We start from the raw sequence: 23253 nt of genomic DNA, 5'->3' as shown, positions 1-23253 counted from the left end.
AAATTTGTACACTGTTAATTTTCTATTCTGGTAAAAAAAGTGGTAGAATGAAGAATCCACATGGTAATGGTGTTTAACGTTAAGAAAGACAGTGTGTCCCATGACACAGTGTCACATTTAGTCATAGCCTATAAATAGGGTAAAATAGCCAAAGCGAGAGTATTCCCCTCAATTAAATTACAGATATCTTAGATTCTAAATTCAGTTTGTTTAAATAATGTAGTTTTTCTTTTTTACCAATTATATCAAATAGGTCGCCATCTCCACAGCTTTATACTCTGCCCTGTCCCACCTGGACCAAACCAACACTTATGTGAGAATGCTATTCATAGACGTTAGCTCAGCATTCAACACGGTCATCCCCTCTAGGCTGGTGAAAAACTCCTTGACCTGAGGATCAGCCCCTCTCTCTGCAACAGGACTTCCTAACCAACAGACCCCAGTCTGTCAGGTTAAACAACCTCACCTCCTCCACCCTTATCCCGAACATTGCTGTTCCACAAGACTGTGTGCTGAGCCCTGTCCGGTACTCCCTCTTCACCCACGACTGTGTTCCTATACACAGTTCTAACACCATCGTCAACTTGGCAGCTGACACCACGGTGCTAGGCCTGATCCGTGTCAATGACGAGTCAGCCTACAGTCAGAGCCCTTTCAAGAGTTATCAAGATCAACGAGTGGCAAATACCAGGCACTTTGGAACATGCAACACAGGAGCACAATGACTTCAGAGTGCCAGCAACTGATAGTTCGCAGTCCAACAAGGTGGAACTTCACTTACCATGCCATCGAGCGCTGAAATACCTGTATCCTGACAAAAGAACAAGACCTCCAGGAAACCTGTGAGAAGCTTCATGTGACTCGATTCAAAGTGGCCGAACTCGCCTTCATACAGGAGTATGTTCAAGTAAATATACAGGAGTGTTGGTGCCAACAATCTCTATTCTCCTTGAGAAGATGGAGCAGATGAAGCATGAGACCAACCTACATCACTGTAACCCACTTGTAGATGCCATCATCAATGTGGTGATGCAGAGGTTTGGATAAATCTTTCAAGATCCAAGGTTGCTCATAGCCTCTGCAGCTCATCCTATGTTCAGATTGTCGTACAGTGGGGAGAACAAGTATTTGATACACTGCCGATTTAGCAGGTTTTCCTACTAACAAAGCATGTAGAGGTATGTCATTTTTATCATAGGTACACTTCAACTGTGAGAGACGGTTGAATTTAAACAAAAATCCAGAAAATCACATTGTATGATGTAATGAAGTTTAATTTAATGTAGATTAACTGGCAGCTTTGCTCACTACATTTTTCAAGTACCTTGCCCAACACTACTTTTAACATACACCATACTTAATACTTTTACATTTTCTGCCTTCCTTTATTTGCCTTAATTGCACATTCAGTATTGCCATTTGTACTGCATTTGCCCTCATTGCACATCTATACATTCAACTTGCAAAATATTATATTATAATAATATACTTAATACTTGAACATTTTCTGCCCTCTTCTATTTGCACTTCTGGTTAGATACTAACTGCATTTTGTTGTACTGTACTGTCAATCACAATAAAGTTGAATCTAATTTAATATTGTGTGTTGTCTACCTGTGCTTTCTACCCAAAGGTGTCCCCTCCAACCAACATCTGTGAGTTATGCATCAACATGTGGCTTGCTCCATCGTCCCAGCTTGTGTAACCTGTGTCACTGAAGGGCCAGTCTGGATTCTTGGCATGCTGGAGTTTCTCATAGAGCTTGTTCAAGTGTTTGCGGGCTGCTCACTTCACAACACTCTTGAGGTGTTCTAAAACTTTTGACTGGTAGTGTATGTTTGATCTCTGTGAGATTAATCAGTCATTGTACATGCTAAAAAAGGCATAATAAAACATGTTAAAAAATATCAAAATGCAGTAGAGCATGCTAGTAAAATTTGTATTTTAAACATAAAAATATGTATAAAAAATCACAAACATTAAGTCATTAGTAAGATTTCACAATTTCACAATCATCATTTTAAGTTATACATACTAGAAATATTTGAGGAAAAAATGCCTTTGTAATAAGTGTAGGTTTCTTAAATGTATCTCATATGGAATTACAAAATCAAGTAATCAGAAAAGTGTGCACCTCAATCTCCAAACAGATTTCTCTTTTATCTAAAGAAATAACTAACTTTCCAAATTGCAGTTGAACAGAAGCCCATTGCTTGCTTTATTAAAGGCAAAATACAAAACACGGATACACACTGAAGTAACATTTCATTACCTATAAACATGACAATCAAATAACAAAAATGCAGATTGCTCTAGCAGGCTTTTGGCACTCAAACTTGAACAACCTGTGAGTCTAGCCTCTACTGATGACATCAAAGAGCACAATAACACTGGATGCTCTTCACCCCCGTATAATCAGATGCTTTCTACATTATACTTAAATCTCTACCTCTCTGAACCATCTTTAGATCCCATTCAGACATTTATTTAGTCACAAGAACTTGAAATTCCCATGACCTTACATGAATTGAAATTGGATTCCTTATCTATGCCGTAAAATAAATCCCTAGGCCTGGGTGGTATCCTGCCAAAGTTCCTGTTAGCCCTTTGGGATTTATTTGGCACATTGTTCTGAAATTCAATCAACTATTCTTTAGAAGTTGGTTCTGTCCACTGGGACAAAAGAAACGCCCTAATCTCCTTTCTTAAGAAGGACAAGGAACCTCTATGCTCAGATGCTCTAGTTACAGTCATATAACACCTCACAAATCCACTCAATAGTTCAGCAATGAGAGTCTTTCACATATTTGTATACTGAACACAACAGCAGAAAAACAATTTAAACCTACAATTAACAACATAGCTTAATGCATATTAATTCAGGCTCACTTCTACACAACAAACTCCATACTTTTTTTTAATAAAAAATAAATAAACTATAAACAGTACCTCTCAAAGTACCTCTCAAAGTATTCACCCCCATGGGCTGTCCCACATTATATTGATTTACAACATGTAAATGAAGTAGGCGTTGTTACCACTGGTAAATGCAAATTCTCCATAATGGGCAAATATCAAAGTCTGCAAATTGTCCTAAAATACTTACAAATATAAAACAGGGTAAAATTTTCTGTAAAGTGAACACTTATTACTATGTAACTGCAATGTAAATACATATTAACAACTGTATTAACAACAATGTAATACCATCAGGTATTATGTTGTAAATACAATAGAATAATGATTTATCATAAAGGTTACTACCCTTGTGGAATTACAAAAGGTAATTACAAAAAATCCTCTAGTATGTTATTCCAAGTGTGTAATAACACATACTTTTTGTTTTAGTAATTACACAATGTCTTGTTACACATGTACAGTGGGGAGAACAAGTATTTGATACACTGCTGATTTTGCAGGTTTTCCTACTTACAAAGCATGTAGAGGTCTGTAATTTTTATCATAGGTACACTTCAACTGTGAGTGACGGAATCAAAAAATAAAATGCTTTTTAAGTAATTAATTTGCATTTTATTGCATGACATCACCTACCAACCAGTAAGAATTCCGGCTCTCACAGACATGTTATTTTTTCTTTAAGAAGCCCTCCTGTTCTCCACTCATTACCTGTAATAAATGCACCTGTTTGAACTCGTTACCTGTATAAAAGACACCTGTCCACACACTCAATCAAACAGACTCCAACCTCTCCACAATGGCCAAGACCAGAGAGCTGTGTAAGGACATCAGGGATAAAATTGTAGACCTGCACAAGGCTGGGATGAGATCTAATAGAACCAGAACTGTTATTTTATCAGAATCAGTATTCAGCTGTATATCATAATAGTGAAATAAACATAACTAACTGCCTTCTACATGTAATTTCAGAGTTGGGGAACATTGTCAGAGCAGAAGGAAGCAGGTGTTCTTCCAGGATAACCTTGGCTTGATTAATGCCTCCTTCACAAAGACAAATCTTCCTGATTCCAGCCTTGCTGAAGCATCCCCAGATCATCACCAATCCTCCACCAAATTTCACAGTGGGTGCGAGACACTGTGGCTTGTAGGCCTCTCCAGGTCTCAGTCTAACCATTAAATGACCAGGTGTTGGGCAAAGCTGAAAATGTGACTTGTCAGAGAAGATGAGATTCCTCCATTCCTCTACGGTCCAATCCTTATGGTCTTTTGCAAATTTCAGCCTGGCTCTTCTTTGCTTCTCATTGATGAAGGGCTTTTTTCTAGCTTTGCATGACTTTAGCCCTGCCCCTTGGAGCCTGTTTCGAACCGTCCTCACCGTGCACTCCACCCCAGCTGCTGTTTGCCATTCTTTTTGTAGGTCACTTGATGTCATCCTACGGTGGTTGAGTGACATTCAAATGAGTTGACGGTCATCTCAGTAGACAGCCATTTTTGCCCTCTGCCAGTCTGCAGCTTTGTTGTCCCCAATGTCTGTTGCTTGACCTTGTTCTTATGAACCGCCATCTTTGAAATGTTAAGGATGGAAGTAACCTGACGCTCAATGTATCCTTCTGCCATTAAACCCAGAATTGAACCCTTCTTTTCCTCCCTCAAAGCTTTTCTTTTCAACTCTTTTGTGATGCTGAATAGTTATTTTGTTTATTAAAATTACCTTTGAGGTACTACTTGCATTGTTTTTGCCATCCAGCTGTTTCTATTGCAAGAGGATAGTGATGACCAAAGTAGTGTTTTTTTTAAATACTTTTCCTTGTTAAGTTAGATTTGGTTCAGGTAATCACCTAATCAGTACCTCTTTAAGTAAAATGAGTTGTGCCTGTGTTGGAATTTTACTGACACTGGAATGGAATGGTTGCCATGTAGAGATGCTGATTTAAATAAAAATTAAGAGTGGTCTCTTAATTTTTCCAGAGCTGTATGAAAAGAAATTTAGCATGTGGATTCTCAGAAAGAATCAGATGCAACTTGCCTGGTCTCATTAGTGTCACCTCCTATGGCAAGTCAATTACCATAGAGCACGGGGGTGTTCATAATAGCATATCACTGGTCCCAAACGGGAGAACATTTCACTTCTCAAGGTTTTGGATGTAGCAAAGTGTATATCAACAGCTGGTGTGAGGGGCTTCACAGTGAGTTGTTCCTGGGAGTATAATAACTGAATCTGAGGGTTATTGGCTTGATAGTTAAAAGAACAACCTGTTTCCAAAAAAGCTAGGATGCTGCAAATCATTTAAACCCTATATTCAACAGAACATTTGGAAAAGAAAACATATCAAATGTTGAATCTGAGACATTTTGTTTGTTGAAAAAAAAATTGAACATTCTGAATTTGATGCCAGCAACATGTTTCAGAAACGCTGGGAGGGGGCAATACATTTTACATAGTGTCCCAACATATTTGGAAATGGGGTTGTAATATGTTGAATAAAAAATAGGGATAAATGATTTGCTCATTCTGTTTTTATTTGTATTTTACACAGCGTCCCAACTTTTTTGGAAACAATGTTGTAGTTTTGGAGATCCTTCAGCTTACAGTATAGCTCTGCATTTGAATCATTTATTTTATACAGAATTGTTTTCTCTTTATCAAGGGGGTCAATCATTTTGGAGGTGACTACTGACCACCTACTCAATATGTTCACTATGGCTTTGTGTTTTACTAGAAGGCAATTTTGTTTTCAGAGATTTAAGGCATCTACTTTAAGAACAGTTGTGAGGTATAAAAATTGTTACAATGAACCGGTATTTGATCTTTTATTGCTTTTCTTTATTTAGAAATTAATGGAACAGTGAATCAGTTTACCAAAAAAATATACTTAATTCAACATTTTACCACAAAGTTTTTGTCTCTAATGATAATATTCAAAAGAATGAGAAAATAATGTTGCATTAATCCTCCAACCAGCAATCCAGAAGATAGAACAGAAGGAACATAAGGCTAAGAAAAGTTGGAGATGGTCCTAAACAAATGGGTATTTGTGGGCACACCATTTCTATATTGGTAACCCAATACTACATAATAGCCTGAGATGTTAATATTACACATAGAGTTAAACTCAGTTTTTGTTGGAAAAGATTTTCCATTGCAAAATGTTTTGTTACGGTGTGCACTAATGAATTCACAACCATGTTGCCCTTGGCTTTGGTCCACATGCTGTTAGTCATAGTCTGTTTTTGGTGATGGCTCTTCAGCTATTTTCCTTCCTGTTTTCCATCACAAATGCCACTCCAACTTGGACAAGCAGACTGGCAAACAATTACCAGTTGTGTGTGTGTGTGTGTATGAATGTATGTGGTTTGTGTCTGTCACTTGTGTATGAAGGCATGAAACAAATTGTATTCTCTGAGTATTGGGACATTGCCCAATTCTAGACAGCCAGACTAACCTAGCGAAGTGCTCCCTCTGCTGTTTGTAGGCTGCTGTGACAGAAATTCTTGTATGTCCCAAATTATACTATATACCTAATGGCCCAAGACAAAAAGTAGTGCCCTACAAAAGGAATAGGGGGCCAATTGCGACAAAAACTCTGTGTGGCTTTAACTGTGCCATTTATTCATACTGCTAGGCTGGCAGCACAGGTATGCCCTGGTGCTGCTGTTTCTAAACTGTTCCAACAGTATTGAGTGGAGGAATCTGAGTGTTAGTGGAGCAGCACTGCAGAGACTAATCCTCCCATCCTTCAAACAGAAAAAGACAGAGAGGGAAGAAGAGGTATGGAGAGGGCAATAAGAGAAAAGAAGAAGACATGGGAGCTGACTTAAAAGATTGTGTGTGTGATATATAGAATCCGTGTGTGAAATCTCGTTGTGAAATGGGAGTTGGCTGAGTACATCCCCTGATGTTCCTAAGGGCCTTTCTGACAGTCTATTTTAGATCTCAGGCATCATGCTGCTCTGCCAAGTCCATTTAAATGTGATTGTGTTTATCGTCCCTACATTATTTGGCGGTCATCTATTTTCATTTGATGGTCAGTTAGTGTTTCACAATCATTTCCTTTTCAGGGATTAAAATATGTGGTCAAATACAACAAATTGTGTTCCATGCATAGCTTAGTTGGTGTTTTAGGTGTGATTCCCAATGGGGGGACTTACAGTACCAACATGTCACTCAAGGGAAAAGCGGTGGCATAATGACTTAAATGTCATGTAAATGTAAAATACGTGGGATATATGTGAAATGTGTGCACTACAGGGTGTACATTTACAAACTTGGCGTCATTGTGTATGTACATGTTCCTGGAGCATACCCTGGAGCATACCCTGGAGCATACCCTGGAGCATACCCTGGAGCATACCCTGGAGCATACCCCTTTCAAACCTAGGAACTGAGGTGACCGGCTAGGATATCCACTTAGTTATCAAAAGGGAATAGTCCAGAGGTGTCACTCATCATGTTATTCTAGACCCTGGCTATTTTCATGCACAAGCACTGGTGGAATGGGGCCATCGGGACAGTAAAAGTGGCCTTAGAAGTCAAGGTCCTATTCCAATCCACTCCCTTGCTTCCCCAAGTAACCACAGAATGAATATACGTGACTTAAGCTGAGAGTGCATAACTCGACCACATGGTTTGTTGTTCTTGGTAGTTTCTCAATTGTAGGATTTCTGAGTATTTCGTTAGAACTTATTCCTCAGTTAGAAAGATACAATTCTACAATCAAGTGAGATGATGACAGTTGACCTATGCCAAAGGCAGTATTCATGCCTTCCAGCTGATGTTATTAATAAATGCTGTTATTTTAGGTACCACAAATAGTGATTGTCAGTCAAATATTCATTTTATAGACTGCCAGCAGATCCAGACAGTGGCCAGAAATGGCTGTGTAGATTAGGAGAGCTGAGTGAAAGCTAAATTAAAACTGTGCTTATTTTGTTTCATGTGTGTGCTAGCTATTATTAGCTGCTGTAGTCTTGCATAGTATTGCTTACTAAACTGAAACTGATTGTTACTGTTTAATCAGTGTGCAAGTTGTTATGCTTATTTTATCAGTAGATATGCAATCAATTGTTTTCTAGGTTACACTTTATCTTGAGAGTCCCTATTTCCATCTGGATATGTTCTATATATAGAAATTCTATCAACCAGTGTTGTAGTCGAGTAAGTAAATCGAGTCCCAAGTCACTATAGTTATGCCCGAGTCCAGAATGAGACTTACTGACTGAGTGAGTGCTTTACTGACTGACTACCCCTTGTTCAATAGCGTTGTGGTTAGAGACAACAGGTTCCGCGTTCGACTCCCATCACAGTCACAAACACAATATGCCTCAGGATTTGTTCAGGACAGATAAAAACGTTGCTGGCTACAACCTTCAGTAGCTACGATATAGGAAGCCTAAAACTGTTTACTGTTATATTGTGACTATTTCTGGTGGATTTTTTAATTATGTGTTAGGATTTGTTCAGGATAAACAAAAACTTTGCTGGCTACATGATTCTTTCATCTTTCACTTGACGAAAAACGAATGACTAATAAGCTGTTAAAATGGCCAGTGGCAAAAGCCATACAGTTCATAGATTCTATTTGTGGTGGAGGTAAACTTAATAAGAAACGTTAATCAGTTTAACACCATGCTAAGTGTGAGGTTACTGCATGACAAAATGATCACATTTTTCAAATTCTTCATATTCTCAAATTTTCACACTGCATTATTATTAACCCCGGGCTATCTTAGCCCCATGCAGGCTCCAGCGCCAGTGATCACACAGGAATTTGCTAACACTGGGCTAAGGTTTAACCCCAGGCTAAGGATTTACGCCTGTATTCCTAAGCCCTGGGCTAACGGACAAATATGATACAAGAACATTTTACATTTTATCTCTGAAAATATAAACATTTTACCTACATACACAATGAAAAAAACATTGATGTGAAAATATTAACTTGAGGCAGAGAATGCAGAAAGTTTTTGACCAATTGCACATTTTGAAAATGTTGGTTTTCAAATACTTTCTTGGCTTAATATTAGCTGTGGGCACAGGTTTGGTTTCTACTTAAGAGTAAACACTGGTGGCGTTACATTGTCAACCAAACCTTCAGTGACTGAGACTGGGTGAAATATTTTCCAATAAAAAAGACAACATTCATCTACTGGTCTAACCAAGTGCATCCAGCAATCAACAGGGCGAATGCTTCACCACATCCAGCAATTAAAGTTGAGAGGAGAGTGGCCATGACTCTATGGTGTTTGGCCACCAATGTTGAATAAAGAACCATTGCCTAGCTGTTTGGTTTGGGTGTGTCCACAGTCTGAACCTGTGGACCAGGTTAGTAAGGCATCACATAACAAACACACAGCACTTTATTACTATTTTGTGCTAGAAAACAGCGTTTCTTTTTTTCTTTTACTTGATTTAATTGAAATCATTATAATACCTGACCTAAAAAAAACATGTAGCCTCTTCCAGTTGTCCTCATCTTTACAGACATCCCAAACAGAATACACATCCCAGTACTGTAAGCCCATTGGCTAATTACCATCGCACTTTGAATGAACGTGACTTCCTGTGTACGGATGAACAGATGGTCTTTTGCTATCTAAACATAAACAAGCATACACTTCAACACTTCCTCCATCAAACATTTAAAGAAAAACATTACATGTTTGATAAAACATTAAAAGTACAATTCAATTCCTAATGAAAAGCAAAGGCCCATACACTTAAGTTACAAATGGCTTAGACAAAACAACAAAAAGGAGTATCTGACCAGTGAGGTCTTATTATTCTTCAAATAAATACGAATGTTAACAAGACAATTGACACACCACACATAACTGATAGATATTGGGCATGAAAATTAGCTGAGTTACACAATGTGGGAGAGTATTAATGATCTCTGTACGAAGGACACTAGGTAGGAAATGTGATGCCCCATTTCTGATGGTTTCCACACATCCTGTCCATACCTCCTGATAGGAGTTTTCCATCTGACTGTCATAGACTCTATGAATTGACCCATGGACCGTAGGTTGGCACATACCATTGTGAGGAAACCTGTCTTTACCTGATGATAAGCATGTATTTTAGTTCTATTCTCTTGTTAGAACAAGTGGTTTGTTATCTTGTGTCATATGAGGTACCGTATCACAAGCAGTTGGTATCTACTACTGAGGGGCCCCACACAACCTGATAAGCTGTGGAGCCAAGAAACGTAAGAGGGGACACTATTAGGCCATGTAAGGTTAGGATATAGAATACACGTATGTGATTGGAAGACAGCCAGATATTGGAGGGGATGTACTGGGGCATAAATAGTGTGTCCACTTTGTAATCATTGGAGAGAGGTATAAATGAGAAATGGAAGGTCAACATCATAGACTCATGCTGAATAAAGATGGCTCTCCCATGACTTCCGGTTGCATTTATTTTGTTCATGGATCAAACTTGGACAGAATCTAACATAACTCAATGTATGACAGTCATCAATCCCTCCCACGCCTCAGATTATAAGGGTTGAGAAACATATTGACATCAACAGGCTACTATCAGTGTTAACGGTGTTCAGCAGAATATCAGACGAAAACGTGATTAAATATTCCCCAAAGTCCTTTGAACAATAAAAAAAAAAACTTGTCTGTATCATGATCCATGCGACAATATCATACAAAAGGTATGTGCATATCCTGTTGTACCTATGAAATGTTGTACCTTTAAATAGGGAAAATGTTTACCTTTAATAGGGAGCAATTCACTATCCAAACATACCATGATAGCCGTCATAATGTACATCATTATGCATCATCACAAATACGTCGAAGTCCAATATTGGGATTGTCATCGTACAGAGATTCCCACCTTTCTTGCAAGAAACAACCCTTTATACGTATGAAATCACCATATCAGTTAATTTAGGAAAATCTTAGATTGTAAGGAATGAAGTTTGTTTCCAATCAAGTGTCCTTTAGTTCTTGTCTTCAGTTTTCTCTGTCTTGTATCAGTCATGTAAAGGTCCAATATCAGTTATTGCAGTGAGTGTGATGTGGACCCAGCAAATTGCCTAGTTGTCCTAACAAGTCAGTGTAGCCGTGTAGTGGAATAATGAGTTTCCAACACTTCACTAATTCAAGATAAACACCACAACAGTGTCTTCCTCTGTGTTTGGACCATGTGACCTGTCCAGTCAACTGGCCCGTGGTACTCGGACCTGTAGTATGTGGAGCCCTGCAGGACTCAGGTGGATTCTCCTCTCATCTTGCTGTTGATGATTCATCTAGAAATGGAGTGAGAAGCCAAGTGATCTGACCCTGGCATCGTTCTGCCATGAGTGGTCAGGATGATTTGAAACAGATTCGACCAGTGTGGTTGTAGAAATCCTTTATGGACATGTTACTGTTACTCACACACTCAGTTGTCTGTGTCCAGTCAGTGACGTGATGTATCATCAGAAATTGCAGACTCAGAGAAAGATGGCCACAAGAGGGCGGTCAAGTACACGCTTAAAGCGCGGGAGGAGCGTTTGAACAGGCTCGTTCATTTGAGAAAGTAAAAAATGGCTCAAATTACCATTTAAATGAAAGAAATCGACAAATTAAAAGAAAATGATGCCAATGTGGAAAGAATAGAACAAGAAGATCTTACAAAGCTGCTGCTTTAAAAAAGAAACAAGCTCTACAGGTAGAAGAGATAAACTTGAAAGCTAAACTGGAGCAATTAGAACTGCAGACTGCAATTGCTGTTTCTAACGCAAAATTTAAAGTTTATGATGAACATGAAAGTTCTGGTGAATCAGTGCAAAAATATGTTCAACCAGAGCATGCATTGGATGAAAGGAGGTCAGGACTTAAGAAAGATCTTGATGGTGAAAGTTCTGATGTTCAAGCTGCAACTAGAAGAAAACAAAGGCCTGTTGCTGAACAAACTAGACTTCATAATGCCAATCAAACACGTCCAAAATCCGAAAGCTCAGAAGACAATTTGTTTCAAATAATGCAAAGACAAAATGAGATCACACAAATGCTAGTAAAGCAACCAAATCTGTCTCAACTACCACAAAGAGATGTCCCAATCTTCCATGGTGATCCTCTTAACTTCTTATCGTTTATGCGAGCCTTTGACAATAGCATAGACAGTAAAACTGAGAATGCCAAGGACAAACTGTTTTCTATTTGGAGCAATATACCAGTGGAGAACCACAAGACCTGGTAAGGAGTTGTGGGCATATGAGTGCAGAAAATGGATATAGAGAGGCAAGAGGATTATTGCAACATAATTACGGTGATGAGCTCAAAATTGCTTCAGCGTACATTGAGAAAGCATTAAAATGGCCTCAGATCAAAACGGAAGACGGGAAGACGCTAAATGCATATGTTCTTTTCTTGATTGGATGCCGTAATACTATGTAAGATGTAGATTACATGGCTGAAATGGACAACCCTACAAACCTGAGGGTTATCATCTCCAAACTTCAATTCAAAATGAGAGAGAACTGGAGAAACATCGCATATGATATTCACGAAAGGACAGGCAGAAGAGCTAGGTATTCAGACTTAGTGCAATATATTGACCGTCAAGCCAAAGTAAAAAATGACCCGTTGTTTGGAGACATTCAGGAGATAAGTGTTGATGCTGGGAAGAAAAGCAAAGCTTTTGACTTTAAGAACAAAAAGATTACTACAAAGGGAAGTAGTTTTGTTACAAGTGTCTGTACTGATCAGAAAAAAGAAAGTGAGACTAAGAAAGAAACAAAACCTAAATTTGACAAAATGGTTCATGTCACATGCGTATTCTGTCAAAAGAATCATGTCTTGAATTCCTGTTTCAAGTTTAAAGAGCAGGCACACAAAGATAAGATTGAGTTTTTGAAAACAAAAGGACTATGCTTTGGATGCCTCACACAAGGACACTTAACCAAGGACTGCAAGAAAAGGCTTATTTGTCAAGAATGTTCCAAGAGGCACTCAAGTATTTTGCACATTACAAAGGAGAACAGTCCCACATCCAGCAGTTGTGATGAAAACAAGACTATCAGGAGAACAACTTCCATAGACCATGAAACTTGTGAAACAGTGAATGTATTCTTGCTATAGTTCTAGTCAAGATCAAGTCAAAGAAAAGCAATTACATAGTAAAGACGTGTGCTTTCATTGATCAAGGAGGTTCTGCAACATTTTGCACGGAGTCTTTAATGAGAGAGTTAAACCTGAGAGGCAGAAAGATGGAGATTCTTCTTCGTACTATGGGATCAGAAAAACCTGTTCATAGTCACATTCTGTCAGACCTAGAAATAAGGGGTTTAGAGAGCGAAGACTACATAGAACTTCCGAAACTGTTCACTCAGAAAGAGATTCCGGTAAAACAGGAAAACATCCCTCAAGAACAGGACCTGGAAAGATGGCCTTATTTGAGACAAGTTACCCTTCCTCATCTCAATGCAGAAGTAGGCCTACTGATTGGCGCTAATGTTCACAAAGCAATAGAACCTTGACAAATAATAAACAGTGAAGGAAATGGACCTTATGCTCTTAGGACAGCATTAGGATGGATAGTGAATGGACCTTTACGAACAGATGTGAGCACAGAATCGGACCAGGTTAGGACTCCAAGTTTCACAGTGAACAGGATTGCAGTGACATTGAAACGCTGTTGGACGAGCAATTCAATGTGGACTTTCCTGAACGTAATTATAGTGACAAGGCTGAGATGTCACAAGAAGACCTCAAATTCATGCAGTGCGTTGAGCAGTCAATACAGTATACAGATGGACATTACTGTATTGAATTGCCCTTTAAGAACAATCCTGATAAGCTGCCCAACAACAGATGCATAGCAGAACAAAGAGCCATCAGTCTCAAAAGAAAGTTCAGCAGGAACACAGAGTTTCACAAAGACTATAAAGCTTTCATGTCAGACATAATTGACAAAGGCTATGCGAAAAAAGTGCCTTTAGAACAACTGGAACGCAAGGACAGAGTGTGGTATATTCCACACCATGGGGTATGTTTACCCAAAAAAGAACAAAATCAGAGTTGTTTTTGACTGCACTGCAACCTATCTTAGCTTCCTACCTAGCTTCTCACTAAATAATCAACTGTTGCAGGGACCTGACTTGACCAATACTCTCATTGGTGTGCTAAATAGATTAACACAAGAGCCAGAGTCCCAGATTATGATTCAGATCTTTTGCGATTTTTGTGGTGGCCTGAAGGAGATTTCGGTAGGCCTACCGAGGAATACAGGATGACAGTACATCTGTTCGGGGCAACCTCGTCTCCCAGTTGTGCATGCTTCACTTTGCGAAAGGCTGCAAAGGATGGAAAAATAGAGGAAACAGCTGAAGCTGCCAATACTATTCAGCAAAACTTTTACATGGATGATTGTTTAAAATCTGTCGCCTCTGAGGAGGCAGCAATCACACTATCAAGAAGTCTGATATCTATGTGCTCTAAAGGTGGATTCAAGTTGACTAAATGGGTGAGCAACTGTGCAACTGTGCAAAGACAAATTGGGCTGGGATCAGAACATGCCAGAAAACCAAGCACAAAAGTGGTTCACATGGCAAAAGGACATTCAACAATTGTCAAAATTCAGTGTAAGCAGATGCTTGAAGCCTGACAATTTTGGAACGACAAAGTCTGCTCAATTACATAATTTTGCCGATGCAAGTGAAATTGGATATGAAACAGTTTCCTATCTAGTACTCACAAATGAGCAAGGAAAAAAACACTGCTCATTCGTAATGGGGAAATCCAGAGTTGCGCCTCTGAAGCAGATAACAATCCCTAGGATGGAGTTCACTGCAGCAGTTGTTGCAGCGAAAATGGACAGAATGTTAAAACACAAGCTTCAGTTACAACTCAAAGACTCTATGTTCTGGACTGATAGCCTCACAGTCCTGCAATGCATTGAGAATGAAGCCTCACGGTTTAAAACGTTTGTTGCCTTCATCAGAGAAGCTTCTGAGCACTCACAGTGGAGGTATTTCAACACCTTGCGAAACCCAGCAGACATGGCCTCTAGAGGCAACAAAGTGGAAAACTTCATGAAAAAGGAAAATTGGCTCAAAGGACCAGAATTCCTTTGCAAACATGAAAGTGAATGGCCTTGGCGACCAGATCAGGCAGGTGCAATGGAAGTGGAATGGAAAAAATCAGCTGTAGTAAATTGTGTCAATGCTACAGGAATAGCAAAACCTTTGGATAAACTGATTGAGTATTATTCAGAATGGTACAGATTGAAGAGTGCAATCGCTTGGATGTTGAGGCTGAAGGAAATACTCCAACACCTATCAAACAAGAGATGGGAAATTCAAGCTACCATAAGTCAACCTGAAAATAAACCAAACAGACAACAAGTACATTTGCAAACTCAAATGTTCAAGTTGAAACAGACACTGACCAAGAAACCGCTTTCATTAGAAGATGTGGAAAATGCAGAACTGTGTTTGATTCGTTACAGTCAAAGACAGACATTCCCTGACGGATTCAAATCTTTGCAAAGCAGTAACCATGTCAAAACTGGACCCACTGGTGCAAGATGGCATAATACGAGTAGGTGGACGGTTAAATCAGTCCGCAATGCCAGAATCAGCGAAGCGTCCAGCAATTCTTGATAAAAAGCAGCATGTAACGTCTTTGATTCTGAAAGATATACATAAAAACACAGGCCACAGTGGCAGAAATCAAATCCTTGAAAAACTGCGAAACAAATTTTGGGTAGCTGCTGCCAATACAGCCATACGGAAGTTGATTTCTAAATGCACAGTGTGCAGAAGATTAAATGCCAAAGTCAACAAACAGAAAATGGCAGATTTGCCAAGAGATCGTGTGTTGCCACATAATCCCCCCTTCACACATACAGGAGTGGATTATTTTGGCCCTTTTTCAATAAAACGAGGATGCAGCATGGTAAAGAGGTATGGAGTGTTGTTTACGTGTCTGAACATAAGAGCAGTTCATATTGAGGTGGCCAACAGTCTTGATACCACATCATGCATAAACGCCATACAACGCTTCATCTGCAGAAGAGGGCAAGTGTCTACAATTCGATCGGACAATGGAACAAACTTTGTTGGCGCGGAAAGAGATCTTAAAGAAGCTATTCAATAATTAAATACTTCCAAAATAGCTGAAGTTCTTGTCCAAAAAGGAATCAAGGATCTTCAATACCCCCGCAGCATCGCATCAAGGAGGAGTGTGGGAAAGTATTGAATCAACAGACATTAGACGATGAGGGGCTTCACACAGTCGTGTGCGAAGTTGAAGCCATTATAAACAACCGACCGATTACTAAAGCATCAGATGACCAAAATGACCTGCAGCTTCTAACTCCGAATCATCTGCTGCTTATGAAAAAACAACCAACCATGCCACCAGGAGTTTTTGTGAAAGAGGACTGTTATTCACGTAGAAGATGGAGGCAAATTCAATATATGTCAAACCTCTTTTGGTTCAGATGGACTAAGGAATATCTGCTGTTACTTCAAGAACAACAGAAGTGGCATAAATTGAAAAGAAACATGGTACCTGGAGACATTGTTCTTATTGTGGATAGTTCTTCTCCAAGTAATTTGTGGATTATGAGAAGAATTCTCAGGACCACACCAGATGCTTCTGGTGCTGTCCGCCGTGCTTGTGTTCAGACAAAAACTTGTCAGTTGGAAAGGCCGATAACAAAACTCTGCCTATTGCAAGAAGCAGAGGAAGAATAAGACCTTCATAAGGACTGTGAATGGAAATGTCATTGAAAATTTAAATTTTCTAAAATAACTGTTTAAAAGAAAAGGAAGTATTGTTCTGACTCTATTCAATTATTGAGCAAGATAGTTGTTATGCTTTTGGCATAGACAACTAGGGGACGGAATGTTAGAGCCATAACTACATTAATAATTGTATAATATTTTTCCTTTTATTAAGAGTGATTGTTTTTTTTTATAAATGCACATTGTGTTATTTGCATGTTATCGCGAGATTGGACTAGTTTACTTGCATGTCATTTTTGGAAGAAGAAGGAAAAGGAAAGGGTTGGTGCTAGACAGTCTTTTGAACGTGAAAGTTTAGAATTCATGTTATTGGAACGTGAATAAGTGTATACTCTTTTTGTTTTGTTTTTGTGATTTAAATTCAGTCCTCATGGGACACAGCATGTCTTTCTCAGGATTACAAACTACCACCATGTGGATTCTTTATTCTACCACTTATACAATATACAAGAATAGAGAAAACACAATATTTTAACCTTTTGTAAGAAAACCATGAGATCATTGTACCAATTTCTAATTCACTAGGTTTAGATGTACCCACGTGTGCTAGCGAACAGCTCATCAAGCAATAGAAAATTAACATGTGGTGGGCCTGGTAAAGGCCTAACCAAATTGTTGTGGGACCCCCCTTGAGGCCTTACGGTTTTTAACATTATCATCAATGCGAATAAATATGTTTGACTCAAAATTACATAGTGAACATGACAAAGCACAGCAAAACAGGCTATTTTGAATACATATTAAACATGTTCAAGCAAGACAGGACAAAACAGGCTATTTTGAATACCTATTAAACATGTTCAAGCATGACAGGACAAATCAGGCTATTTTGAATACCTATTAAACATGTTCAAGCATGACAGGACAAATCAGGCTATTTTGAATACCTATTAAACATGTTCAAGCATGACACGACAAAACAGGCTATTTTTAATACCTATTAAACATGTTCAAGCATGACACGACAAAACAGGCTATAAACAGGCTAATGAATACCTATTAAAACATGTTCAAGCATGACAGGACAAAACAGGCTATAAACAGGCTATTGAATACCTATTAAAACATGTTCAAGCATGACAGGACAAAACAGGCTATAAACAGGCTATTGAATACCTATTAAAACATGTTCAAGCATGACAGGACAAAACTATGGAGATAGAATTGCAGACCACAATTTACAAATGTATATTACAATGTGTAAACAGAAAATACAATTTACAAAGGAATGTAACATCCACAAACAAATGGCTCATTATCTGCAAATACAAAACATGATCCACAAATATATTTTGCTACCCATAAATAAACTCCTTTCTACTTTTACCTCAAAGCAAGGATTTTAAGACATGAAAAATGATTTACGATTACATCAAACAGTAAATTCACTATTTGTGGATCACATTATATTTTGACTCAAGTTTTGTGACGCTTATACTACATAAAAATCTACAATTGCACAAATTCTACAAACAAATATTTTATGATCTGTAAATATGAAACACGATCCATAATCATGATCCGCAATCTGAGATATAGCTTTTTCCTTGCTACTCTGCCTAGAAGGCCAGCATCCTAGAGTCGCCTCTTCACTGTTGACATTGAGACTGGTGTTTTGCAGGTACTATTTAATGAAGATGCTAGCTGAGGACATTGTGAGGCACCTGTTTCTGAACTAGACACTAATGTATTTGTCCTCTTGCTCAGTTGTGCACCGGGGCCTCCCATTCTTTCTATTCTGATTAGAGACATTGGGCGCTGTTTTGTTAATGGACTAGTACACAGTGTTGTACGAGATCTTCAGTTTCTTGGCAATTTATTGCATGTAATAGCCTTAATTTCTCAGAAAAACAAATGGAAAAAGGGTTTTCTAATGATCAATTAGCCTTTTAAAATGATAAACTCTGATTAGCAAACAACATGCCATTGGAACACAGGGCTGATTGTTGCTGATAATGGGCCTTAGTACGTCTATTTACATATTCCATTAAAAATCATGTTTCCAGCTACAATAGTCATTCACACCATAAACAATGTTTACACTATTTCTGATCAATTTGATGATATTTAAATTGATAAAATATTTTCTTTTCTTTTGAAAACAAAGACATTTCTCAGTGATCCCAAACTTTTGAACGGTAGTGTAATCACCTGTGAATTCACCATGATTGAACTTGCAGGTGCCTAAACCCATCACAAGCATTTGCTAGAGCGAGTCAGCAAGGCACACCTAATCTAAGCCCCCAGTTAAACCTCAACTTCTGCCTTAAGTTGTGTCTTCAGCAAGTGGAATTCATGCTCAATCGGGTTGAGATCAGGTGATTGACTTGGCCATTGAAAAATATTTCACTTCTTTGCCTGGGTTGCTTTCACAGTATGTTTTGGGTCATTATCCATCTGTAAAGTGAAGAGCCGTCCAATCAACTTCGCTGAATCTGAGCTTTTTGCCAGACCGCGTAAGCGGAGCCGGCCAAGATTAGTGAATGTCTCTTACTGAGTGAGAGCCAGACTGACTGAGTGACTACCCAGTGATAAATAGCGTAGTGGTTTGAGACACAGAGTGCCTTGCATAGCTATTAACTAGCCATCTACAGTATTCTCTTTCTAATTTAACATGTTGAATGTAGTGTAGCGATCCTGTTATACCTGTTGTTAGTTAGTAAAACTGTTTACGGTTATATTGCGATGGATGAACTACACCTACATCAATTTACATAGTGTAGTTCACATAGCATAGGGGTTGGCTATTCAACTGTTTTCTAAAGAAACAAACCAGTCATGGAGTGATTGGAGTCATTGTTTTCATTATAGGTACTCTATATCTATTAGCTCGCCATCTGCAGTAATCTCTTTCTAATGTAACACGTTGAATGTAGTGTTGCGATCCTGTTATAGCTGTTGGTTTGGATGTTAAGGTAAAGTAGGGGACTAGTTTCAAGGACCACGTGGGCTACAAGCTAGCATAATGGTTAGAGGCACGGACTACCACGCTGTCAACCGAGGTTTGATCCTCGCCATTGACTTAACAAGGTAGGCATTAGGATTTGTTCAGGATAGGCTTAAACTTTGCTGGCTACAAGCTTCAATAGTTACATTATAGTAAGCCTAAAACTGTAAAACTGTTTACGGTTAGATTGACGAACTGCACCGACAAGGACCATTTCGGAGTCATTGTTTTCATTATAGGTACTGTATACTTATTAGCTAGCCATCAACAGTGATTTCTTTGTAGCTTAACGCATTGAAAGTAGTGTTGCGATCCTGTTATATCTGCTGTTGGTTTGGATGTTAATAGGTCATGTAGGGAACTAGTTTCGAGAACCATGGAGTTTCGACACCACATCTCTATACATGTATAATGTGCAACAACACCCGCTGTTTACATAGCATAGTGGTTAAAGACAGTCTATCACATGGGACACTGCAGATCAAATACAGCCTGGACAACAGCATTCATTGCTTCTAATTACGGACCGGCTGAACTAGGCTTGCTGGGTTTCTTGTTTAATACTGGTTTGTGAGGCCACAGTGGCAAGAATGTCATGATAGCACATTAGGATTCCCAGAGGAGATGCTGCACTGGAGGTGGTCCATGGCTTTAAGGCCAGATCGGGATATCCACTGTGTTTTGGGGCAGTGAATGGGAGCCATATCCCAATCCAGGCACCAAATAATTTCCCCAACCACTACTACAACTGGAAGGGATTCCACACTGTAGTGCTTCAGGGATTTGTAGATCATCAACGCAAGTTCATTGAAAATGAACTTTAGTTTCCCAGGGAGTGTATACAGGTGTTTGGAAACTCCAGCATCTGCAGGCAAGGCCAATAGGGTATCCTGTGCCTCCAGATCCAGAGAGAGGTGGGAGGGTCTCTGCCAGTTGTGATCCTGGTTGACAGTGCATACCCCTTGCTACCTTGGCTTAAGAAGCCCTTCCGTGACAATGGGCAGTCCATAATTAACAAAAAGAAGTTCAATGAAGGCCGTTCAATGAAGGCTAAAGCTGGGCATGGATGGTGGTTGAAAACACCTTTGGGAGAGGAGACTCAAGGGTTGATGGTGCAGCTTCATGAAGAGGAATGATGTAACACTTAAGTTATCTAATTTGCTCTATGCTTCCTGCTTTCATGCCTGTTAGTCGCATAACGCAACTCTCTTGCTTCCTGCCTATTGCCAAAAGTTCTTACTTTTCAATTGTCTTTTAATCTTTTACCCTTGTTTCATTTTTGTTCTATGCTTGTTTGAATCATATTTTTACAGTTATGTAATTTTTAAAAGAGGACCTCAACATAATTCTTTAGTATTTTTCAGTGATTTTTTATGATAAAGGAGCTAAGACTGTCGGAGGAACTACTCAACCTTGGAAGATTTAGTCACCCGAGCGCTCCTCCGGTCAGACTATGGGTCCTGTCTGGGAGGTTAATCAACAAACGCTAATGCTAATATAGCACAACAGGCTAACCTAAGGCTAGAGTGCTCAAAAGATTTCCCTATGCTAGAAAGAACGCAGTCAAAACTGGTTAACAGATCAGAGCAATTTCAGAGTGAGTGACTGAATGAGACGATAACGCAGCTTTAAATATGTGAGAGTGAACAATACATTGACTCAGTAGCAGCTACTCTAGGGGTCGAGCTATGAAACGCTAACGGATAAATAGATTGGTATACAAGGGATTACATCAGATTTAGAGCATTCCGTCACCGACCTGGCTGACACGCTCCTGTGGAATGTGCTAATGCCACTGGTTTAACCGCAGAGGCTTTCAAAACAGCCTTCCCCCAAGGCTGCCCCAAAATGTTGTTTTTAACCATTTACAGACCTCGACGTTATTCTGCAAATTGTATTGATGATTTTGCTGAACTACTCTGTTATATCATAACTTGTTTATTATTACAGGGGATTATTACATCCACCTAGATAATAATATGGAAAATAATGCCAAATAACATTTTGCAGTACTTGACACTTTTGATCTCACTCAACATGTGAAAGAGCATACACACACTCGAGGCCACATTCTAGATCTGGTTATCTCTGAAGTTCTCGATATTTCCTCTGTCATGGTTAAAGATTTGGACTTGTCTGATCATTTCTGTGTCTTTTTGGAATCACCCCAGATGTTCAAGTAAACTCTGTTTATGTTAAGAAAAGGTACATTAATGAGAGTACCAATGCTCAGTTTATGAAAGCCATAGCTATCTCTTCAACAGTAAGTGCTGAGTCAGTTGATGTATTCCTGGATAATTTTAATGACAAAGTATTGAATGTCATGGATCGTGTTGCACCGGTAAAGATGAAGAAAACTATGACCAAACAGAAAACACCATGGAGGACCACCATGATGGTAAGCGCCCTGAAAAGAGAATGTAGGAAAGCAGAATGTAAGTGAACTTCAAATCCACTATGACATTTATAAACAAAGCCTTGGTAGCTTCAACTATGAGTTACACAGGGTTAGACAGCAACATTTATCGGGAATGATCAACAAGAATATCAACAATACCCGCACTGTATTTGTCATGCTCGAAGCTGACAAACCTCCTAAAGCAGATAGCATCAGAACTCATGTCCACTGTGAAATGTAATGAATTTGCATGTTTCTTTAATGAAAAAATGACAAGTATTAGATGGACCATCAGAACTACACATTCTAACAATGACACAGTACCGTCACTACGACCACCAAGACATAACTTGGTTATCATGTCGCAATTCATTAGAATTGATAAAAAACTCCCAGAATTAACAGTTTGACATCTTAAAGTTTCCACATGTTGTCTCGACACACTGCCATCAGCTAACACTTTTCTTACACGAATATGCATTGTATGACAATAAATTTGAACAGAAAAATGAAATAATTCACCTTCCACTCCAGAGTTAGTACGTTGGGTTCGCATTCGTCCTTTGTGTTCCGGTAACTCAGCCATCCACGGTTTGAAAATCGTAAAAGACTATTGCAACATTTTGTAAAAGTGTTTTTACATTTTGAATTTTATACTAATAAAAATACTTAAAACTGTTGAAAACATATCCTTTCTTTGTCTGTTCGACACGTTATCGTTGCGCAAGGACAAAATGCCAAAAGTTAGCATCCAAGCTATGACTCCAAACTATTACTTTCCCTCACGGAATTTCGCTCTAGTAAACAAACTTATTATGTCCCACCGTGCAACATATTGATTTCCTTGAATACATAACAGAAACCTTCCCCAGATTGGGTAAAATAAACTATTTTGCCTAGCAACAGCCTTCCATTGGTCGATTCTGCATTGATGCTGTCACCCATCAGCCCATCCATTGGTCAGGTGCATATGGGTAAAGGTTGCATTTGAATAGATGAGGACGAGCAGGTAGGAGATACGTAGTACACACAAACATGATATTTTTGTGCTCGATGTCAGGAAAATGGTGATGTTAACCAATTCTCGCTGTCATTAATTGTTTTAAAGATATTACATATTTCGTGGATTCAGGACATCCATGTCCCGATAGTCAATGAAGGGTTTTAAGTGGCACATTAATAATAGAACATATGAAAAAGTGTTTCAAGTATAAGAACGAGGTTCTATATAACTG

The 23253-nt window shown here is 38.8% G+C and overlaps 1 long non-coding RNA gene across 3 annotated transcripts; it reads left to right on the top strand.

The window, feature by feature from the left end:
• Positions 1-456: 456 nt before the first annotated feature.
• Positions 457-3928, top strand: LOC105007760. Of its 3 annotated transcripts, none has more exons than XR_827576.2 (3): positions 457-1037; positions 1634-1827; positions 3889-3928. It is a non-coding gene; the product is annotated as an uncharacterized LOC105007760 (long non-coding RNA). The 3 variants fall into 3 exon arrangements; XR_827574.2 differs by having other exon boundaries at positions 1634-1655; positions 3889-3927; XR_827575.2 differs by having other exon boundaries at positions 1634-1806; positions 3889-3927.
• Positions 3929-23253: the final 19325 nt, after the last annotated feature.

The sequence above is a fragment of the Esox lucius genome, chromosome 11, assembly GCF_011004845.1.
Source record: "Esox lucius isolate fEsoLuc1 chromosome 11, fEsoLuc1.pri, whole genome shotgun sequence".
Classification (NCBI taxonomy): domain Eukaryota; kingdom Metazoa; phylum Chordata; class Actinopteri; order Esociformes; family Esocidae; genus Esox; species Esox lucius.
Note: the sequence above shows the minus strand (reverse complement) of the source record. Positions and strands in the feature narration are given on the sequence as shown.